The sequence below is a fragment of the Vanellus vanellus genome (assembly GCF_965231255.1).
Source record: "Vanellus vanellus genome assembly, chromosome: 8".
Taxonomy (NCBI): domain Eukaryota; kingdom Metazoa; phylum Chordata; class Aves; order Charadriiformes; family Charadriidae; genus Vanellus; species Vanellus vanellus.
Window position 1 is genome coordinate 19,184,029 of NC_138913.1, and position 23,358 is coordinate 19,207,386.

At 39.0% G+C, this 23,358-nt stretch overlaps 1 protein-coding gene across 1 annotated transcript in view; it reads left to right on the plus strand.

Moving 5' to 3' along the window:
- The window catches only part of SPHKAP (SPHK1 interactor, AKAP domain containing), a gene marked incomplete at its 3' end in the record, with an annotated part of 104,282 nt that overhangs the window by 59,210 nt on the left and 21,714 nt on the right, over window positions 1-23,358 (plus strand). The gene's annotated exons all lie outside the window — the stretch shown is intronic.

Consider the following 23,358-nt stretch of genomic DNA (forward strand, 5'->3'; position numbering starts at 1 on the left):
GCAAAAGTACTAAAATGACTTTTCATTACAATCCCAAAAGGAGATTCTGAGATAAGGGGTTTCAGCAAGTCACAGACCCAAATCTCACACGTACTGAATGCCCACAATTTTCCCTGGCAGAGTCACACAAAGTGGTAATTTTCTTTTAATCCCCTCTTTGTCAAAGAAAAGACAAACAAGACAAAGCTCTTTCCTAAGAAAACAGCTTGTGTTACTATAGTGTGCTGGTGTAGTTCTGCTTGTAGGCAGAGGGTGGGCAAAGGTGCTCCATGAGGCTTCCAGGATACAGAACTGCCCCACAGTTCTAACGCCATCCTAAACTACAAGACCCTGACTGACCCCTTTCTTACATGGGATGAATATTAGGATATGCTTTGAAACAAGGTCTGCCAAGTCGTCTTCTCCCAATGCCTATTCCTCACGTTGTGTGCATATAGGACAGTCAGCTTTCCCTGTATGGCTTTCTGAACGCAGTGCCAACTCTACACTCACAAAAAGTTTCACAATTTTCAAAGCAAAATTTTAGTACCTAGTTGATTCTGCAATTTACACTTATCACTATAGAAGAGACTATATTAAAAGAATTTTGTATTAATGAGATTGAAGTGGAATGTACAATAATATATTGAGTGAAATTAAAATATCATATATAGAGACCATTCATTTAGAAGCTAAGAAGTTAAATATTATTTTGGAACATCCCTGTTCCCATCAAGAGAAAAGGTACTTGGTGGCCTGGAAGCTTTGTTCTTGATCTATCCCTGGAAGTTATGCTTTTGAGTTACAGTATTTAACTGTATAAGCGGAACTGAGGTTTTGTTCATATTCCTGGTTAATTTATTCTAAGTGGTAGTACAGGGGAGAATTTAAATTTGGCTGCCTAAAAAGTTGCACAAGTAATGTAAATACAAGCAATAAACTAGAAAACTGACATTAATCATCAAACTTGATATGTGGATCAGAGTGTAAGCACTCTTTTTTTTTTTTTTTTTTCCAGTGTTGCATGCCCCACCTTAGCTACGTGGTATATGCAGTACATTTGGCTGTGCACAGTACATGAGCACACCAGGGAACACTTAAACACTGTGCTAGGATTAAGCATTAGTTCAGTATCATACTTGAAACCTGCAAAGCATTTCATTCTGAGCCCTTTCCAATGGCAGACACTAAACAAGGAAAAGCTGCAGGAATGCGGAAGGAAGAAGGATATGAACATGGAATAGTTTCCCCAGCTTCCCAATTAGCAAGGAAACTAGACTGCCCTTAGCAGAAAATATCTTCTCTTTCATATGGAAGATTTTATAAATTGCTGTTGCCAATGGTGCCAGAGATATTTTAATCAAACTGCCTCCGGAAGTAGTCATTAGGTTTGCAGAAGGAAAAAAGAAAACTAAAACGTACTATAACATTAATGGGCACTTTTTCCAAAGATAGCTGGTAATACATTTAGCTATAGTGTTCCGTTTTCATTTGGAAGAGTCATGTTTAGTTACAAGGGGTCTAATCTTACTGTAACTATAAATGCAACAAGACCATATGAACATAGCTTTCATAAATGTTATATTCATTATGTCCCATTACAGATTAGCACAGTTAGTACAAGCAAAAATAGACTCATGGCTGTCCTACATATGCTCACCAAGTATACTAACATTGATTTATTAAAACACTAAACATTTAACTCAGTTATGGCAGACTACTTTTTCAAAACGAGAATTCTTTTTAAGCAGAACAAGCATTTTGCTACATCTAATAGTCCATTCATTTCCAAACTGGTTAATGAAAATATAGCCAGGCTGGATGAGGCTTTGAGCAACCTGGTCTAGTGGGAGGTGTCCCTACCTATGGCAGGGGGGTTGGAACTAGATGATCTTCAAGGTCCCTCCAACCTAAACCATTCTATGATTCTATTTGAAAATAATAAATTGTTAGAGGAACAGTATTTCATATTTGCTTAAGTTGGTAATCTTCTCCAGCACTCTGAAAATTATTATTTCAAATTCTGATACCCCACCATTATAGAAGAAATGCTAATGTGTCCATATTTAATTCAATGTTTCTGGTCATCTGCAAGGATGAACAATAGAAATCATATGGAGAAATAATAGCAAGATGCGGTGTCTGTTCTCCATTTTAATGCCACCTTAGCAGTACATTGGCGAGTTGTCTATGAAAAGAAGTGTTATCTGTATAATAAGTGAATATGATGTGAACAGCATTTGAAAGATTTTGTCCTAACTTTACTTTTCTACTTGCTGTACATACTATTTTTGTCCAGTTTGCTGTGTTTACATTTAGGAAATCAAGTTAGATACGCTGGGATTGAGTGCAGGGGGACAGGTTTAGCTGTCTTAGGTTATTAGGGCTTTCTAGGGAGACTTCCCACAGAGGCTACTCAGGAAGGAGCAGCTGACAGAGATTTCTGTGTGCCTGAAGTGAAGGCACAGTGGGAGAGAATAAAGGTAAATCTGAGGTAGCAGCTCTGTTTGTTTTCATTTCTGTATTGGAATTAAACATCCTACCAACTCTCTTTAAAATGTCCGCGGGTTGAAGCGTGCTACCCTCCTTATTTCAGATGACCCTATCTGATTTTGCCATGCTGTCTGCTTAAAAAAGCCGAAAAAAATCCCTCAAAGAACAACTTCTACAGTGATATTATGAGTGTTTTTTTTCCTCTTCAGAGAATATTTGAGTATTTGCTAAACATGAAATTAAACCTGGTTCAATTAACAATGATACTGTTTAGCAGCAGTTTACTGCTGCAGATTAGAATACATAGTTTCATGCTATTATCATAATTAGATAGTATAAATTTTTATAGTTTAATTATGGGAGTCTTGTTTTGTTTGTTTCCACTGAATGAGAACTTAGTCAAGATCCACCTAATAGAATTAAATATATGGATTCATGAGACAAAATCATTCATAAGTTGCACATAGTGACTTATAAATGTAATTAAAATATCTGTAATGTAACATTCTTATTACCCCATGGAGAGACCTCATAAAATCGATGTAGTTTCACATAAATATATATAACTTTGTCCACTCCATTATTGCCAGCCATCTTTCTCTGGACCTCCATCAAATGTTCCCTGCTTCAGACATTCTTTTAAGCAAACCTTGTATGAAAAGAAAAAAATGATAGATACTTTGTCCTTACTTTCCCTCCAAAGATCAAGATTATTTAATTACCTGTGCTGAACATTTGTGGTTGGCATATGTTAGTACAAGTTAAGAAATTTAAATTCTTCCTTAATTAAATGATTTATAGTTTCTTCTAGCATTGGACCCTCCAAAAGTGCAAAGTCTTAGTCTTGCATACAGAAAAGTCATTTATGATTCTTCTTAGCAGTTCCTAAGATTTGACATTTTTCTTTTCAATGCCTGTGCAGTAGGCATCAACATGATTAAGGTAGTATTGCCACACTGCTAAATATGTATCTTAATTGTCTTTTAGGAAATCTTATTGAAAAGAGTTATTTAGATAGGAGTAGGATACAAAATAAAACAAACAAACAAACAAACAAAGATGGTATCATAGTCCTACAAGACGTTTGGCATTCATTTACCTCATAAATCATAGCAGTGAATTTTCCAGAAATTCTCTGGACTTTCATGCTCTAGACCAGCAACAGATAGAAAAGTCGTTAGAAGTGATATTTGCACTGAAAAAAGATTTGGACCCAGACTCCAATAATCTCCCCAAAAAATGTGACATCATGCCCTCTCCCTCTTCACATAACCATCTTGTCCCAACACGGAGGCTGGGAAGCAGGCCTTCCCACTCCACACAGCCTGACAAGGAATTGCATGTAAGAACCACTGATCTAGGAAAATACACCCTTCCCTCCCCAAGCAGTGTTGGGGGTACTGGAATTTCCAGACTTTGGCAGAAATGTTGCAAACTTTTTGTCAAGTCTCCCAGAGACATAGGAACACAAACTTTATACCATTATATGGCAGTGAAAGATATGGAAGGTGGAAAGTCTTTGCTTTTTGTTTAAAGCAAAGCAATAAAAAGCAGTGCTCATTTCTTACTTTAGCACAACAAGATACCACTTCTTAAAGAATCAGGATGCATCAAGGGCTCTAAAGATCATTTTAAAATCATATTATGTCTCCTTATAGCTGAAAAAAAATAATCTGGCTTTGCAGGCAGGTGGGTGAGAGAACAGTTTCAATAAAGGGTTTAAAGATTTGAAACATTCTTGAAATAGTCCAGCAACTTTTCCACTTGCAAGTACTCCTGCTCTGTGACAACATAAATGCTTACACCAGAATACTCCATACACGTGTGCATATATGTAAGCTATATGCATAGACATACACAGTTGTATATTGGTTAGATTGAGCCCAAGGGAGCAGCAGGAACACATGGCCAGAGTAGAGGGAAAGGGGAAGGACAGCAGCCCAAACTTCAGTCACATACAGTCTTGTTAAGTACCCTCTCATTTAATTTTTGGCTGCTTTTGTCTGGCCCCATGCCATTTGCACTTTTTCTCCAAGTGGTCTGATGAGTGCTGGTGGTAGCACAAAGGAGAGTGGAGGACAGCATGACTAGGGAAGTGGGGATGGTGGGGAAAATAACCAGCAACTGGGTGGGCTTAAGCCACGTGGAAGAACCCTAGTCCATCTCCAGCACAGTAGGAGGAAGAATTGCAGTTTGGGGTTGCTAACTAGTTAGTCAAGTACAGGAGAACATACCCAGTCTAGGAGACAGACATTAGCATCTCAAGGAAAGGAAGCAATGCTTGTATTAGTGAAGGGTGGCAAGGCTGTTGCCTTGGTGAGAAATAAAACAGATTGTTAAGAAAGCAAACAGGTGATGTAATTATGGATCATGTTGTGTGTGATCTCTCCATTTACTGAGATAATGAAGAATGTCATTTTGCAATCATAGCAGCTGGATTTTCAGAACTGGCAGCTTACCTTGCTATTTGATAGCTTTGCTATCCTAAGGAGATGCCTACGCACTGTCAATTTCATTGCAGTTTAGCCATCAAGCTTTTAAACAGATTCAGGAGAAGGTTAAGGATGCCACTATGCACTAATTTGAGCTGGTCAAATCAGGGCTTCTGTGGTCTTACCTCCTCCTCCAGCCCCTACTTCATCTTTTTTACTGCCCTGGCATTTGTACAAACATGCAGTAAGTCATTTCAGAGAGAAAAGTAACTATGAAATTAAGAAATTAATTTTTCTGGCCAATTCTTCCTTGAATCATCTCACCATATTGTCAGACAACTGCCAGTGCTCACTCAAGTGATGGAACAAGAACATCCAGGAAACAGATCACACAAATGAACTGAAATTGAATGATAACATATGCAGAAAGGGAAAATCCTTGGCAAGGTGTATTTTGAGGAAAAAAAAGAGAGCAGCTTTCACTTGAATTAAAGTAGCTTATGAGTGGATTTCATTCATTTCTTCACTCAGTCTTTTTAAAGATTTGACACTACATATCTTTAGAAGTTTAGGTACAAATATATAGATTTATATTTTACATCGGTCTTTGATAGTAGAATTACTTCTAGGTAACTTGCTGACTATAGCGCGGACACTGAGTCAGGGTGTTGAAATGTAAGCAGCGGGACATTCTGTATCTCTTAATCAGGGCCCCTATCTCCAGTACTTTCTCCAGAGACTCCAAAGGATGAAAGCATGCCCTTACTGAAGGGTGGAGATCTAGTCTTACAGGAGTTCAGAAAGGAGGATGATTTTTCCCAGGACTGGTGGTAGTCAGCAAGGTTCTTTATACAGCCAAGTATGGAAGTGCAATTTTGAATCCCAAAGGAGTTTGTTTGCTTGTTTGTTTGTTGGGTTTTTTAAAATTAAAACCGTTTGTGTTCCTGAATAGTAACCATAAATAGCTGAAACAACTGTTATATGTTACTGTGTTTGAATAAAGTTTTATATTTCCTAGTAAACATAGCAAAGCCCTATTCGTCTGCATAAAACAGACTTACCAAGATGTTTGCCCTTCCTCATGAGGGTGCATACACACCCTCCTCAGCAGCACATCACGTAGACAGGAGATTACAAGAGTGTTTATTTTACCTTTCACTCAGTAATTACTCAACTGTCTTCAAGAACAGCATTGTCTCTTTCAGAAATCAAAATCCATCCACTGCTTTCCAGATCTAAGCCATAATTACTAAAGGTATTTTTAGTTTTGAGTCCCATCTTCCTATTCAGCCTGACGATACCTTAATTATATCCTGACAAGGAGCAGGAATCAACAGCTGCAGGCTAAATTGTGGCATTGAGTCTTAGTCCTTTCTCACTCATGTGTGGGTGTTCACGCTGCTGTGGTAAGGAATTGTGCCTTCCAGAGAGCCCTTCTCTTGCTTGCACAGAGAAATAAGAAACCCTCCTCTCCACCAATTACTCTCTGCCTTATGGAGCCCAGTGCAGGCAGACTGAGCACTAGTTTGAAAGACCACTGAAAGGATTACTTTATAAACTCTAAAATATGTTTCTCTTTTTGCTCGTGTACATACTTGTCTCTGAAAAATATATCTTCACATATGAGCTAATGTTAAGGCAGAAATTAAATGTGCCCTTAGAGGGTTGTCTTTCCACATTTTCAGTACCACACGTATTTTATACAGCAGCCAAAAGCTGCCTCATGAATTTCGGGGTGGGTAGGATTGACAATAGATTTTCTTTTCTTTCCTTGTAACTTCAGACTTGGATACTCTTTAATCTTCTGTCTAGATCTACCATATTCTTTCCTGTGCTACTCTCACACAGCAGTGTTTTCCTCTCTGTATTTAAGAGAACCGGGTGCTTAGCCTTACTCTGACCAAGCTATAAATAAACACTGGGAGGATCAAGTGTGGTATTGCAGCTGTATCTCCTTCAGCGTTTCACACTGGCATATCCTCCGTGCCTCCGTGGTCTGCTTTATCAATAAACGGGATTCTTGTGCTGCCTCCAGAGTGGACATGTGTAACTGCTTGCTGCTGTTATAACCACAGGCTCTCTCTAACATGAATTGCAGTGTGAGGCTTATAGAAATTTGTTAAACATTAAGTATACAGGGCACCGGAGAAAGCAGATGGTGCACGTGGCATAAATATTTATTGGCACATTTTCTTTAAGTCATAAGTGACAATTAATTACATCAAACCCAAAGGAATAAGCCTTAATGGGAAGAAAATATTCACAGCTGTTTTTGAAGCAATGGATTATGAAGAGATGACTTGGGATGATTCATTAATGCAGTCCAGCCATTAAAATAGGGATAGTCTCTAAAATATCAAGACCCATAAAATCCACCAAGTCATTTGAGATATGCACCTTCTGAAGAGTAATTTGGACTAAATTTCAGATACATTACTGCTAAAAATGCTGCAGGGAGAGCAGTATAACACATCCTTCTGACAACACACTATGTGTACCTAAAAAAGAATCATGGCTGGGCTGGGGAGACACAGGAAAGTCATGTCTGGACCTTATTTAGGTGAACTTGATTGACTCACAAAAGATAGTGTATACTGGCTTGTCTGCTTTTGGAAACGCTCCATTAGGGCTTGCAAGGAGAGCAGTTGGAAACCTCATCTGCACGTTAGATAGCAGTTGTGCAGCTCATGGGAGGGATTTTTACACAGAATCTGAAAGGAGTAACACGATTTTCATGGCTGTCCTAATGAAAATAGAGGGCTGGGAGGGGAAAACCGCTTTCTCCACTCACAGCTAGAGACAGAAATTGTCACCCTCTAATCACATGAAGGACCAAACCTGGCTCCAAGTTGATGTTTCCCCAACCCGCCCTGTATCCTGTTGCAGTCCTGGGCAGAGAAACTGTCAGTAGAGTGCCATGGTCCTACTTTGACAAGGATGGATTTTTTGATGGTTCACAATAGCCTGATGAGGCGACGAAGGTACGACTGTATAGCTGAGAGATAACACAAAAGGCTTCATGACAGGTATTTAGATCACAGTCCAGAAGGTGTGTCTGAGCTTCTTCATACTCTGAGGTTATCACTTGTAAATTCTCCCACCTGTGTAATACTGTTGCCTCACACTTCCATTTGCGTGCATCCTTTTGCAAGCAGCTACGTGGCATATCTAGTACTTCCAAACTAATATTTTTATTTCTACATTTCACAGCTGGTCCCCCTGCCAGAATCATTTTGGCAAGCATGGAAATTAACATGAGACAAGCATTGCATCCAAATGTTAATGGATAATTGGCTCTGTCTTCCAGAAGATGCTTTTTTATTCTGAGTCACTATCAGGCTATTCCAAACACCTCATATAAAACATACTCCAACTTAAGATCCTCTTTAACCATTTAAATATACAGAATCAAATTCTACCAACGTGTGGAGGAGAGAGCTGTCTCTTCTACCATTCCCAGTCTCCTATCTACCAAAAATTTGAGCTATGCATGTTACTTATAACTGCTAGTGACTCCAAAAAGAAGTCATGAGAGCCAATGGCAGGGAAAATAAGTCACCAAAATTTAGTCGGTGGGGGAAAGGAAATTGTAATCTAAAAGCAAATAACTGCAACATAAAAGCAACAACTGGTAATTTTCAGTTTCCTTATTTCTTATGAAATATCTCAGATCTCTACTAAAAGGAGATAGCAATTCTTACAACACATCTTTCTCCAGTAGGCATTAATCTCTATGCTCAGGGAAGGGAAACACCGATTATGTTCTTCCGTTCCGTGACAGTACACCAATTCAATAGCAAGGTAGGAAACAAAATCCTGCCTGCTTCCCCCCAAAGCTACTCAGAGGCAGAGACACAGGAGGATAAATAATAGTAATGATAAAAAAAATAGAAGAAATATTGGAGAACACTCAACAGAATATTACCTGACACTCAACAAGTTTTCACCTAGCAGTTTATGAACAGTTGGGATCGATATCTCTTTCTCTCTCAGAAACCATAGGAAAATGTCTTTTCCTTTACATGCTTTATGATGTAGGTGTCACAAGCCCCACTGCTCTGCATGAAGGCATTTTAAAGAAGCAGAGTGTATAACCAGAAGGAAGCTGAATGAATATCACGCGTTAAGCATTATGAAAATGTATGAACAAGAAAGCCACATGTGCACACTCCTACTTCAGATAATCCTCATTTCCTCTTCATTAGGGTGTGTGACTGCACAGCGATATCTTTAAATAGCTGAGAAATTTTTGAGTGGGCCTGAGTGAGCACAAAGACCGTCTGCCCCCAGGCAGCTGGTCTAATTGCCTCTGCTCCAGTTCAGTCTGCTGCTGGCTGCAGCAGTAGAGCTTCTGTTAAGCAAAATGATCAGTAGTTTATTGCACAGATAAACACACACACCAAACGACAGTGTGAGAACTTGAAGAACATACCAGGATTGGAAGTTCTGCATAGCTTTGTTCTCTTAGCATTCAGAGCATGAAATCTAACTTCCACTGTACTTTGCACCTAATTGCAGTCAAGTGTTTCGCCACAGGTGTTTTCTTCTCCAGAACTCAGGAACTTGTATAGACAAAGTGTGTGTTCATATGCCCTTTGAATTGAAAGATCCACTACAGCTGTCCGTACAACATCCATTTTACCATCATAGTGTTAGCATGTGGCTTTTTTTTTTCCCCCTAGCTACACTGAGAAAAAGCTAACAGGGGTAAGCAAAAGCAGGGATAGGGGTTTCTGTTTTGTAGAGACATTTACCTTCTCAAAGTATCAGCATAAGTTAGAGAACAATCAGGAACCACACCACATAGTGTTACTGAAATTACCTAAAACACTGCTCCTGATAGTATTGCAGGAAACTGGCTCAGGCTGAGCTTTCTAGCTCCTTTTCCAAAAACATCCATTCCAATCCCCAATTGGATGCCAGGATTTCTCATCTCTTAGCCTTTCTGCAAAGAAACCAGGAGCTACAAAGCCTTGATTTTACTCATCACTGCAGGAGCATCCAACCAACCCCCTTTCTGTAATATGAGCCCAAATTAGGGATGATGCCACAGCACCACTGCTTTGGACCTACAGGTTTAAGAAGGCCATAAAGAAAACAGATGTTGTCCTGGTAGAAGCTTGTCTAGGTGAAGAAGAAAGTTCAGACCAGAAAATCTTTTTAATTTTGTCATTTCAGATATCAGAAATTGAAAGCTAGGATATTCTTGCTTTATTTAAGGTGTTTGTTCTAAACCCCTCAAAAGTGTTATTCAGATATTTTTTTCTCCAGCCATGTATACAAATAAGTATGTGGAATGAACAACTTTTTGTTTTAAGCTGCAGAGCTTAAAAATGGTAATGATAAAGCTAATAATCCAATTGACTCATGGACAGAAAGATCTTTATTTCTGTCTGCAGCTATTTAACTTAGTAGAAAAACGTTCATGATTTCAGCAGCTGTGTGGTCTGGCTCTGGGAATACAGAGTTTGTGAGAATGGGTGAGTGCACAGAAGTACAGGTACTTGTGCCTGATGCATGAGTATAGGGATAATTCTGATGCAGTGGCCACCTCCTCCCAATTCCAGCAGAACATGTTTAACTGAGATATTCCACGCTCTTTTTAACTGATGGTAAGCAAATCTGGGTAGAGTCATATTTTTCTAAGTAATCTTTCTAAGTATTTGGGTAGAATCAGTATCAAATCAACCAAAATAAGGTTTCCCAGTTAAAATATGTTTATGTATTATGAACAGTTTAAAGAATTTCACAGCTTTCTTCTTGAACAGTGTATTTAGGTGAGATAAGTTCTTCCAGATGTGCACCTCCCCTCACCCTTTTTTCCTCCCCAAAAGGTCCTTAAAGAACTCTGTGAGGGGAAATTATTTATATTTACTATTTCATACTGGATCCTGGAAATCAACAGATCAGACTTCAACTGGGGGCAAGACCTAAATCTGTCAAAAAATACATGTAATTAGGCAAAACATTGTCCTGAAGCAGCTGTGGATTTGTGTGCATAAAAACAGTTTGACAAACTAGTGGAATTAGATTTAAATTAGTTTGATTAAATATTTTTTTTAAGAATCACGGGAATACCTAGGATTATAGCCTCACTAAAGAAGCATAATTATGGCTTACGGTTGCCTGTTTACCAACAGAAATAATTTCAGGCTCAATTGAGAGCAATGAAAGAGCAAATTCAAGTTGAGGGGAGAGCGAATAAAGAAGTGGGGGAAAAGGAAATGTCAAAGTTCAGTTAAGGCTTTCTTTCTAATTATGCAGTGGCATTCAGGGTTTTGAGAGCATATATTTAAGATGTCAAATTAACTGACTTGAAGAATCTTTTTAATGTGACTGAACAACACATACTGCAAGCATGGTAGGCATGGTGATTCATGATTTCATTTTCAAAAAATTTGTGGGATCTGAGATGGTTGTATCGTAGAAGACACTTTTTTTTTTTTTAATGGATGCTAAGACAAAGCAGTTCTCTAAAAATAGGCAGAGAGAAAGAGAGAGCAGCACCAAAGTAAACCCCTACTTAGGCAAAAGCAGACAGACCTACAGGCCCACTCCTTTCAGAGACACATTTGGTAACAGAGCCTCCCCGCATGGCTCAAAGAGGCTTAAATAGAAAGACAGAGGAGTTCAGGGTCTTGATGGAGCCATGTCAAACAACCTCCCACAGCAACAGACTCCCATCAGCAGAAGTTGAGCATTGGGCTTCAGCTTTTTTCAAGCCAAATTTTAAGTCCTGATGGTCTGTGGGAGGCAGGTGAGAAGAACAAAGAAGGCTGGAGGGTGGGTAGCTTTGATAAGGTTACAGACTGTGTTGCCACCAGGGCTGACAGTGGGAGAAGGAGGAACGGGTGCTTCTGCCCCACCAGTGTTCTTGTGACTTCTCTGCAGTTTGCAGGATCTGGTATCTGATGTGCTTGACATGCCACACAAAGCTGCCGTTCTGCATGCTAGAGATTATATCTTCATTCCAATCAAGACATAGCTTATGAATACATGTAGTCAAGTCTCCACATGACAATCCGTAGTCACTTTCAAACTTGCTGGATGATATCTATCTAATTTGACAATATGCCAAAAGTCCCAGAAGTAAAAGTTCCTACAGGTGTCATGAATATAGACAAAACTGGGAGATTTTAAGTGTACCAGCTGAGCGTGAACTCAAACCTTGCTTATACAACAGAGAAATAAGACAAAGCCACACCTTCATAAGCACCCTACTGAAGGGGCAGTGTCAGTCAGAGCTTACACCTCAAGCTTCTGAAAAGTTAACCTTGAAATGTTAATACATAGGTAGGCAGGCTTTTCTCATTCCAGCACTCACATAGCAAATCAGAAAATCAGCTGTTTTCCAGACCACTTCATAGGCACAAGAACATGTAGTATTTCTTCTTTTTCGAGTAATCTTGCTGCTTCAGAGCACTACCTATTTATACCCTGTCTAACAGCTGGGGCAGAGCTGCCCTGGGATTTGTAAAGCACGCATGAGCAGACAGATGCTATGCAAGTCTCCTTCAGCAGAAACATAGGTCAGTCCCTAAATGTTTCATTTAAAATGACTGAAGCCATCGGCAGCCATGTTATCTTATTATAGAACTTTAGTCAGAAACGATGAAAAAAGATTGGTGAGCCACAGCAGGAGCAAAACCCACAGTGAAAGACTGAGCTGGTGAAGTTGGGCAATTAGCCCTTTGTTTGACCCATGCTGTTAAGAGGGGGCACACAAAGCAGAGCGTATCACTGCTGTTCTGGGCTAATCCTCGACTCTGACAAGCCTGGCACTGACATTTCTGTTTTTCTGCTTTCATGTTCCTGTTTTCCTAGGAGTTTGTGTCTTATCTTCATGGGCCTTTGTGTAACTGAACTAATGTAGGTTAGTAGATTTAAGGCTGTATTTAGAGACTATGAACTGCTGAATTTAGAGGGTATGCTGTGTTCAGAACTCAGCGTTACCTTCTGAATTGCAGTGGAAACCACTAGCTAGTTCCTAAGAGTTTATGTGGAAAAAGTCTCTAAAGAACAAAATGCTTCAGTCACAGTGGATTTTTTTGTTTGTACTTAAACTTAATCTAGAGAATTCTACAAGGTGACTGTTAGACATTGACAATAAAGTGTATGGAGCTAAGAACACTGTCACCAAACTGTATCCATTACAAAGCTGTAATTTCTGTTGCCTGTAACAGTGGTAAGGTGTAGCTGGATCTTTTGTGTGCTGAATGCAAATACTGTTAAGGGAAGGATGAAGCATTCCTTTTCAGAGGGGAGAAAACATGATGGTCTTGGTTTAACAATTTAATCTCATGACGCAGGAAGAAAGATGGAGCACTGGGGCCAGGATGGGGTTGGTGGGGAGAAGGAAGAGTTTAGGGCTTTACCCCAATCAGTTAGATTTTACAAACCTGCTTTTTTATTCTTAATGTGTATATTGACACACACTTATACAACTGAACTCAGTCAAAACCCATCATCAGACCTTCACGTTTGCTTCCTTAGTTCCCACCACGTTTTCTCAAAAGCAGAAACAACTTATAGAATGGTGTGCTTTTACTACAGAAGGATTTCACTAACCAGTGGAGCTAAGGGGCCTGATTTTAGTCTAGAGACAATAGTCTCTGATCCACTGGATCCAATTCTGAAATTCTTTCCACAGAAGGCTTTGAGTAGAGATTTATCAGGACACATGTTTCGGGAGGTGTGACAACCGCAGAGTTGTTGATTTGTGTGCTGCCCTGCAAAGTACCACCTGCCCCTTCCTTCTTCCCCCACTGTACTCCAGAATGAAGGCACCTAAGCCCAGGGGACAGCAGACCTGTCCCACTGTGTGAAAGACAGAATGAAAATGGGAAACATGGTCTAAACTATTATGCACACTGGCATTATACTACAAAAGGGGAAAACAACATATTTGGTATCATAATGAAGAGATAAGCATCACTTAGTAGAGGCAAGTAAGAAAGAACTAGCTCACTCAGTTAAAAAAAAAAACAAATACACTTTTCTTGATATTGCTGCTTTAACTTCTGATCTAACGTCTTATATCTAATTGTATAACTCACAATTTACTCTTTCTATCCAGCTGATAGATATACTTATGCTTTGGTAATACCTGCTCATCCATAAACGCAAGAGACCTGGAGCAGGTGGAACTTGAGTCTGATCATTCTCTCATCATTACTGCTATGGAATATTTTCACTTGACATCTTTGTTTAGCAAAATCATTTGCATTTTTAAATTAGGCTTAGCAGCATTTACTTCCTCATCCTTCTCAAGTACTGAAAATGCCTATAAAGCACCATAGAACTGTTTGAAATGCACAGATAAGCAGAATGGATTTAAGTACTTATAACTTTTTAATCTCCTTTATTTGCTTCTACATGACATACAAATGTCTTTGGGAAAAATAATTGATTTTTATAGTAGTTTAGAGCAACACTGTACCAAATAAGACTATCTAGGTGTGCTAAAAAAATAGTAGGCAAATACTCAACCATCCCAGAAATCTGAACATTCGTTTAGTAATGCATCGTCAATGTTCTCTTCTCCATATATCTAACATCGTAATAATTCCCTGCTTCTGTTACTTATAAGATTAAAGAATGCATCTGTTTGGCTTTGTAGACTACAGTCAGTTACATTTCTTGGCTTACCAAGACGGGCCTAGGCAGAGACTGCCAAGACAATCGGAATTTAGGTCTGCAGGGAGTCAGTCTATCACCATGCTTTCACTGTTAAATAGCCTGTTTTTCCAAACCATTAAATATTTTATATTCTTTGGTGCAATTATTTAGCAGAGTCTGGCCTATAGTTAACCACAACAGTTAAAACTTCATGGCAATTTGACAACTGAAAGTTTCAGTAATTTCTATGAAATCTTCCTAGAAGTGTCTAAAATTTGGAAGTACTGTTTTATAAAGTTTTATCTTTGTCTTTCTGGAGCGGCCTGCTCACTGACATATTGTTCCAGGCTGTGCTGATATTTGGGTAGCAGGCATCGGCCTGCCCTGCCAAGCCCGAGATCAAAGGATGCAGGAAAAGGGGAAGGAGCAGGACTGGCTTCTGTGCAACCCACAAACTGGTCTCAGGTTCATACTTATTATTTTGCTAGGGAACAAATCCTCCTTGAAAATAACATCCCCTGCAATGGTCTGACAGAACGATAATTTTTCCATACCAACAATCTTCAAATACAGGAAATGGAAAAAGACAAGATTAACTTGAACAAAGCTAAATGATGGTATCAATTATGGTCTATTTGTTTATATTTATCATTGTTTTATTTGAACTGGCCTTGAAATCAGATTTCTCAGCTTTGTTAACTGTCACAGCTATATTATCTAGTCCTCTGAGAGTCTACTTGACATTTAAATGGGTACAGAAAGAAAGAAAATAAATAAGCATAAGGCCTAGCAAAAAAGTAATTTAAGACAACTAGTGCAGGCACATAAGGTTTTACAGAACTGTACACTAGCTTCGTAGTCTTGCACAAGCAGTAATACTTTCTATTCATTCTGCAGCAAGAACTACTTTTGACCCCGGTACGTAAATTAAAATGGTGACAGAGAAACATGAACTTATTAATGGTAATGAGAGACAAGCAAAGAGCAGAAATATTAAGCTGGATATTGCTTTTGGCCTTGAAGGATGCAGAATAATTTCTGTGAAGTAAGTTTTACACCCAACATAGAATCATAGAATCGTCTAGGTTGGAAGGGACCTTTAAGATCACTGAGTCCAACCATTAACCTAACACTGCCAAAACCATCACTAAACCATGTCCCTAAGCCCCACGTCTACCTTTCTTTTGAATACCTCCAGGGATGGTGATTCAACCACTTGCCTGGGCAGCCTGTTGCCTGTTCCAATGCTTAACAACCCTTTCTGCAAAGAACTTTTTCCTAATATCCATCATAAACCTCCCCTGGCGCAACTTGAAGCCATTTCCTCTTGTCCTATCTCTTATTACTTGGTAGAAGAGACCAACCACCCCCTCTACCACCTCCTTTCGGGTAGCTGTAGGGAGCAATAAGGTCTCCCCTCAGCCTCCTTTTCTCCAGACTAAACAGCCCCAGTTCTCTCAGCTGCTCCTCATCAGACTTGTGCTCCAGACCCTTCACCAGCTTCATTGCCCTTCTCTGGACACGCTCCAGCACCTCAATGTCTTTCTTGTAGTGAGGGGCCCAAACTGAACACAGTATTCAAGGTGCAGCCTCACCAGTGCCAAGTACAGGGGCACAATCACTGCCCTAGTCCTGCTGGCCACAGTATTCCTGAGACAGGCCAGGATGCTGTTCATGTGCATGTTCATTGGGGCAGTCACTGAGTCATTGGTAACAAGATTCCCAAATGCAATGAATTTGCCCAAGACCTCAAATTTCTGAGGCTGCAATGTAAGGAGACTTCTACTCTCCAAAGTATAAGTCACAGTGAAAACCTGATAACAGCTTTTCAGCACATGAATCCTAATTATATTGTACAAATTGTACTGAGAGGTGCAAACATATTGGCCTCGGGTGTCAGTTATTAAAGCTTTCCTTTAGTAAACAATTGTGGTGAAATGACCAAAGCCACAAGCTTCCCAAAAAATTCACACAAGCAGCCTCCTTTCACACAAGTCCTACCAAAGCCTAGATGCTAACAAAATTCCTAGGATCTCCAAAATTATGAGGCAGTTTGTTTAATTATTAGCTAAAGGGTAATCTCATGTGACATTTTAGAATATGTATTTAGAAATCATCATTTTACAACTATTTTGTTTGTCTTTCTAAAAAAATAAATAAATGATATTTGAAACTCCGTTGGGATTACAAGACTCAAGAATCTGTACGTTTAAAGAACAGAGGTCAATAATTAGGGGTCCTTACACACAGGCTATATATATACTTATATGTATATCTCTCTCACACAAGAAGTCCAAGAGTTTTTATTTAGCCTTCAAATTAGCATAAATAATTCAAGTGAAAATAAATGCAAGGTTCTTTTGGGGATCTTTGCAGATCAGCATTTTGATAACCATCCAAACAATTGATCTTGTCATACAGACAGAAAAAACAGATGGCTGCATTGCTAGAATCTGCTGGAAAAGGCATTTTATGCCATCCTAATACAAGTCAAAAATATGTGTATTTTGCTGGTCATTTCAAAGAGACAAAACTCACAGAAAATTTCTGGACAAAATATGGCACACTGCCACTCCTTTCATACTTCCTGTGGATTACAGTTTGCTTTGTCTCAGATGCATGGAGTAAAATAGTATTTTTTCCTAGGGCTTTTGCTGAATTCTACTCCTAAGGGAGCACAACATGCAGCTGTATGTTCTATGAAATAGACACCATTCCACTGAGCGATGCCTTGGAGTAGCTATATTTGGTTATTGTGCTGTGGGGAAATTACAGCAATCTAAACTATCTTTCTAAAGCCAGGAGACTCTGACTTTGGTCTAATAAAAGCTTGGAGCAACTGTATTGTTTTTCTACTTTTGCACAGATGAAATTAGGATGAGAATAGGGATCAGAATTCCAAAACTGCCATCCCATCACAGAGTTATGGCTGAGAGCAGAAATGAATGAGGTCAGACACTCCATTAAATCCTTAAAAACAGCTGTCATAGCAATCATAGTTGCTGTAAAATTTCACAACCCTCTTCACAAACTGTATCTTCACAGTTCTACATTTAAAAAAGGATAAAGTGTTCAGTAGCATAACAGTATACAACAAACAACATACATCCTGAGAACAAACAATACCTGCCCAAAATATAGAGGGGAAACAACATGGAAATAAACACCAGGACTTTGATTTCTTAAAGGATAATCCTAAATGATCAGAATGTCACTGTGTTAATGTAAGATGCATGTTACTCACAGTGGGCACAAGAAGCAATTGAAGCTACTAACAAGCACAGCCAGATGCGTATTAATTTAAAAGTCACATTGTGAGAGTTTCATACCTGCATCACCCAAACCAGGACAGAGAGGAGACCTGATTCCCACCGCTGGGCTCCTGTCAGCAATAGATGCTAACATATAAAGCAAACAAAATAGCTACTGAGTGTCATTGGGAAAGCTTAAGGTGCAAGAAACAGCACAGTTTGAACTTGCCTTTCCTGCTGTGGAGATACAGTTGCTGCTTCAGTTCTTTGCCCTTGAGGACTGCATTCTCATCAGTGCTTTGGCTGGTTTTATATACAAAGCTACTATCAGTCTTGGGCTCAGCAGTCACTCTGCCTTCCCAGGCCACACGGTTGTACTCAACATGTCCTCAGGCTTAGGCATTTAAACTATGTTTTTCTGTTGCACCCAGGAACTGCCTGCTCAGAATTATTTTCTCCTGTGACCACTCCTGGGGCCAATTGTCTTTTTCACTCCTGTTTGTAGGAAATTAAACATGAATGTGATGGGCAGATTGCAGTGCAGTGCCAAACCAGTTATTTCCTCTGACTCTGTCCTGGGCTGTCTGAATTGGCACCTTGCGTGGCTAAGTACACTTAGTGCTGTGACAGGAGAGAGGAGAGAGGATGGAGAAAGCAGAGCAGCACAGACCTGGGATGTAAAGACCCTATAAGCTCAGTTTCCAGGCAGCATTTACATAGCGACATACCAACCAGGACAGCATAGAACACGGCCAGTTCTGCACAGTTCCCCGGCAAATCCCAATACATACACAGAAGTTTACCCTATGGTGAAGTGTAGGGCACCAGACCCAGCCTGCTAGTGACACCTATGCCAAAGCTGATGAGGATCGGCTGTATGGATACACTGGTAGAGTGACAGGGATGAAGTGGCTTGTGCCACCTGAATTTTGTCCTGCCACCATTTTGGCATTTTGATAGCATCTTTAACTGCGTGGCCGTAATCCACCAACTGTCAGATTAGAAACAAAGAAACCGCATTTAAGTCTCCTTTGGGTTACAAAGTCATAAATGAAATGTTAGATAGGTCTCTGCTTCTTCATAATTCTGCACCTTTTTGCAGTCTTCCTGTTCACTGAATCAGGCAGAGATCCTGCGTTGCATAAATGTAGGCATATGAGGTAGAATTAAGGTTGCATAAACCATCTGTATACAGTTCTAATTTTCAAGTCTTGTCTCTTCAGTTTAAATTTCTTTCTTTTAAAATAGATATTGAAATTTATTTGGGAGGATGGTATATAATGTATGTGCATTTGGATTTTACAGGAGGAAAAAATAAACACCTCCTGCAGCACTTACAGTGCAGAACACAAGACTGGCTCTCACTTCACTTCACTTATCAGAGTAACTATATCAGTCAGGTGCAAGGGACAGCTATTACCCCTGTGAGAGGGAGGAATATGGGTGGATTTTCAGTTCAACCTCTTCCTTAAGAAGAACCTAGAAGACCTCATGCTTCATGTGAGAAAAGGGACAGAACATTTCAAAGCTGTTTCTCTCCTCAAAAGCTGGTAGCAGCTCCTACCCATTACAGCACTGTGCACAAAGCTACTACTATTGTGGCAGGATGAGCCCAACCTTCAAACATCTCTACTGAGTTAGTATTTTGACATACTAGAGGATTGGAAAACAGATTTTCTTCTTAATTAAAAAAAAATAAATACTAGTTTAATAAAAAAATCCCACAAGCTAGGGCTTGTTTTAATGTTACCAAAAGCTGGAAGATATTTCATAAGACAAAGAAAAAGCCTTGCCTTACTGTCAGGCATTGACACAGGCAATAGAAAGAGGCATTAGCGCTTCCTAAAACAAACAGAAGAAAGTAGTTTGGCAATCTCTTTTCTAGGGAAAATAGTACAGAACTGAAATAGACTTCACCCTGAACAGATGCTTAGGAAAAATACATTTTTTTTTTTTTTTTAATTACTGTTATTAGTATTATACCTCTGAGACAGTGTTTCTTTCTTACCATCAGTATGCTTTATCTAGGGAATATTAAAATGCTATTAATACCAACCTTGGTTAATAGATGCTAAAATAAAAGCAATAAGGAAAATAGAGACAATAATATATTTCTTTGCTTGTCACTCAGCTGTTTGCCAGCATCACTACTCTGAAAAAAATGACATTGCTTTACTCTTTGGAAGTGAGAGAACAGTGTTATGCTTTTAGTGATTCCCTGAGGCCATCTGTCAATGAGTAAAATATGTTGTATGTATAGTACATTATATCCCTAAGTGCTTTATAAACAAATTATTTTTTAACATATAGTTCTTTTAAGAAGTAATAGTCTTAATTTGCAGACAGTGGATGCTGAGGTGTCTGCATAGTTTCTATACCAACTCAAGAGTAGATTTCAGGACTTGAAACTGTTGACCTAGATAATTTACTCTGTACATGTATTACCAGTCACAGACACTATCATGCAAAATAGGGAAGGAAAAAAAAAAGAAGTTTTTCTATTTGCTCTTTTATGCGATTCTGGAAAGTAAAGGCTTCTTCAAGATCAAAGCTCAGCACGTTAGTGATGATGACCTGCCTGGTACTGTCCTAGTAGAAATGCTTGGAGAGTTTTATGAAGCGGAGGCTTGGGGGTCAGACCCTAATTCACATCATTGATGTACAAGAATCTACGTAGTAAAAGGATTGCTATTTACAATGTGGGTATGTATTAAATGGCTTCTGGATATGTAGCATTCTGCTTTCTGCCAGTATTGAGGCTCTAGATTTGAGTGCAGTAGTACATGTCCACCAAAAGAAAAGTATTGTTCTCACTTGAGCAACCAGAATTTCTACACTGGAAACACTACTGAACCAAAAGAAGATATTAGCATCTGACAGGGAAATTGTGAGGTGACTATCTCACTATGTACAGCCAGAATTTGGGTGGTGTTTTTTTCCTTTTTTTTTTATTATGCAACAGCATAATAAAAAGGCAGAAAAAAAGGCAGCATCTCAACATTTCTGCGTGGTTTCCAGACAGTTAGCTCAGTATGAGTGGACAGCAGATACGTTTTGGGTGTGAAAAGATGTTTGTGGGAAGACAAGGATGTGAGGTATAAGGGAGAAGTGTATGGGAAAGGACTGATATTTAAAGATACTATGATTAGGACAAGGTTAGGTTCTAGTTAAACTAAGCTAAAATACATTAGCCTGCATCTGATCCAAAGGAAAAAAGTCAGATATAACTTGAGGTTAGCAAATGCTGACCTGACCTTGGCTCTTTCTTCATAATCTATGTAATATTTCCCTCCTACAGATTATGAATTATTCTGTAGTGTTATTTTGCCTTGTTTTGATGGAGGCGTCTCTGATAATTACTAGAAGTTCATCAAGCAAGGAAAGCTAGTGAGAGCGTAAATTTTGTATTATCTAAGCAGAAAACAGTGAGAGATTTTTTAGATGGATCTTTTTCTCTTGGAGCACCTCAAGTGAAGTATCTCCAAGAAAATTATCCTCACAGTGAACTTTCTAGAAAGTAGCAGTAGTGCAGAGCCTGCCAGGATGGAGCTGTAGAGTTAATTTATGATTACAGTAGCCATCTAGTCCCACCTCCTGCTCAAAGCAGGGCTAATCTCAAAGCAAATAGCAAAACGGAAAAAGTAAATGAGTTCCTCAGTGTCTTTCACCAGTGCAAAACTGGTTTTGAGTGAAAATTGCCTATAATTAAAATTGCAAAATCCACAGAACAGGATAAAATGCTAAGAGACATGCTAAGTGCATTTTGAAACTGGACTCAGTACTGCTTTAGGTTTTATAAGTTCATTGGGTTCTTAAAATAAAAAAAAAATGAAAGAAAGAGACTATTACTTAAAATAATAGATATTTCTGCTTATACTTTATTTCTTCTACTGAGGCATTAGCAAGTTATATGCCATCCACACCACATGAAAGAGAGGTGATGATTTTTTGGCTGCTGGGAAAGAGCACACCTTTAGGATGGTAGTTGGTGTCACCAGTAGGAGTGCCAGTGTATAACACAGCAAAGACATACCATTGCACCAACATGCAGGCAGCAAATGACAAAACAAGGTTTACCAGAGACTCGAATATTTGGATGGAATGCATGCGCAGACACGATTGCTCCTACGCAGATTTTTTACATAGCTTTCACACTGAATCCAGTACAAAACTAGACTTTATCACTCTGGCATGGGGGCTTGGAAACAAAGCTCCAAAGTAACAGCCCTACCTTCAGCACAGTAGCGAACGTGCTTGAGAGGACTAGAAACTGGACCTATACCTTCCAGCACTCCTACCCTGGTTGCCAAATTAATGGTCACTTAAGCAAACACACTTCTGGGCACCTGCAGCCTCATAACCACGTATCACAGCGGGCATTGGGCAAGTACACATGAGAATCAAGAGCGCAATTTTCCAATGCTTTATAATAACCACCTATTGCTGATATGTAAAAATGCCTACATGTAAAATCCCAGTGGAAAGTAAGAGAAATTTTTGTCTGCATAATTAACTGTAACATGTTTAGGACATTACGTAACTACCACATTATATTGCCAGAGGGTATTTTTAACACTTTGTAGCTTAGAAATTTTTAGAACTATTTCTTAAGTTAGCCAGCCATAAAATGCAGGTGACAGTGGCATATCCTGATTGTTGACATTGTCAGAGAAATAGTTTTCCTAAAATCATAAAAATGTTGGAAAATATCTTCATAAGTTCATACAAAGATGCCATTAAACTATTTAAAAGGGCAAAAAGCGCTTTTTTTTAAGTGGGTTTTTTTTGGTTTACAATGGGAGGTCTGGCTGGATCTTTCCATCTGCTGTGCTGGCTGTTACTGCAGATGGTCATAATCTGTACATATGGTAAGTGCATATATAAACTGAAATCAGTGTTGTCTTGGGGTAAAAGCAGGCACACAACAGGAGCTCAGATGCTTAACACAATAATATTTGTGGAGGGTTTAATTTAGAGCATTCTATTTTTCTAGGAGAAATTTACACAGAATTAGGGAAAGAAGCATTTACCATTTGCTGTGAAAGAAAAAAAAAAAAAAAAAAAATCAGTCAGCTCTGAGAAGGTAAATTCTGGATCTGCAATTTATTTGGAATCAGGTGTTGGCTTCAGCTCAGCCCTGAATCTGTGCCAGGTTCTGTTTTAAATCAAGACAACACCGAACTCTCACAAACTTCTAAAGAGATATCCACAGCGCTCAGAAGTAGGACAGTCATCCTAGCTTTGGAGTCCCTGCTTCTAACTTGGAAATAAAAAAAAAAAAAAAAAAAAAAAAGAAAATCCCTCTTTCAGTTTTAAGTTATATAATGGCCTTCCAGTCATGTGAAAAAATAAAAAGTCTTCAGATATGAAATGGTCTTTAGATCTGAAGGTTCTGTTTAAGTCAATCTCACTACCATTAAATGGTTGCTGAAACTCAATGATCAAAGAAGGGGCAAAAGACCTTGTTAAAAGTAGTACTTTTCAGTGAATCGCATGTAAACTTACTAGATAGTAAGCTGTTCTGCCACCTATTCTAGTGCCCAGTGAGCACTGATGACAACTTCTGCTTGCACATTGACTCATGA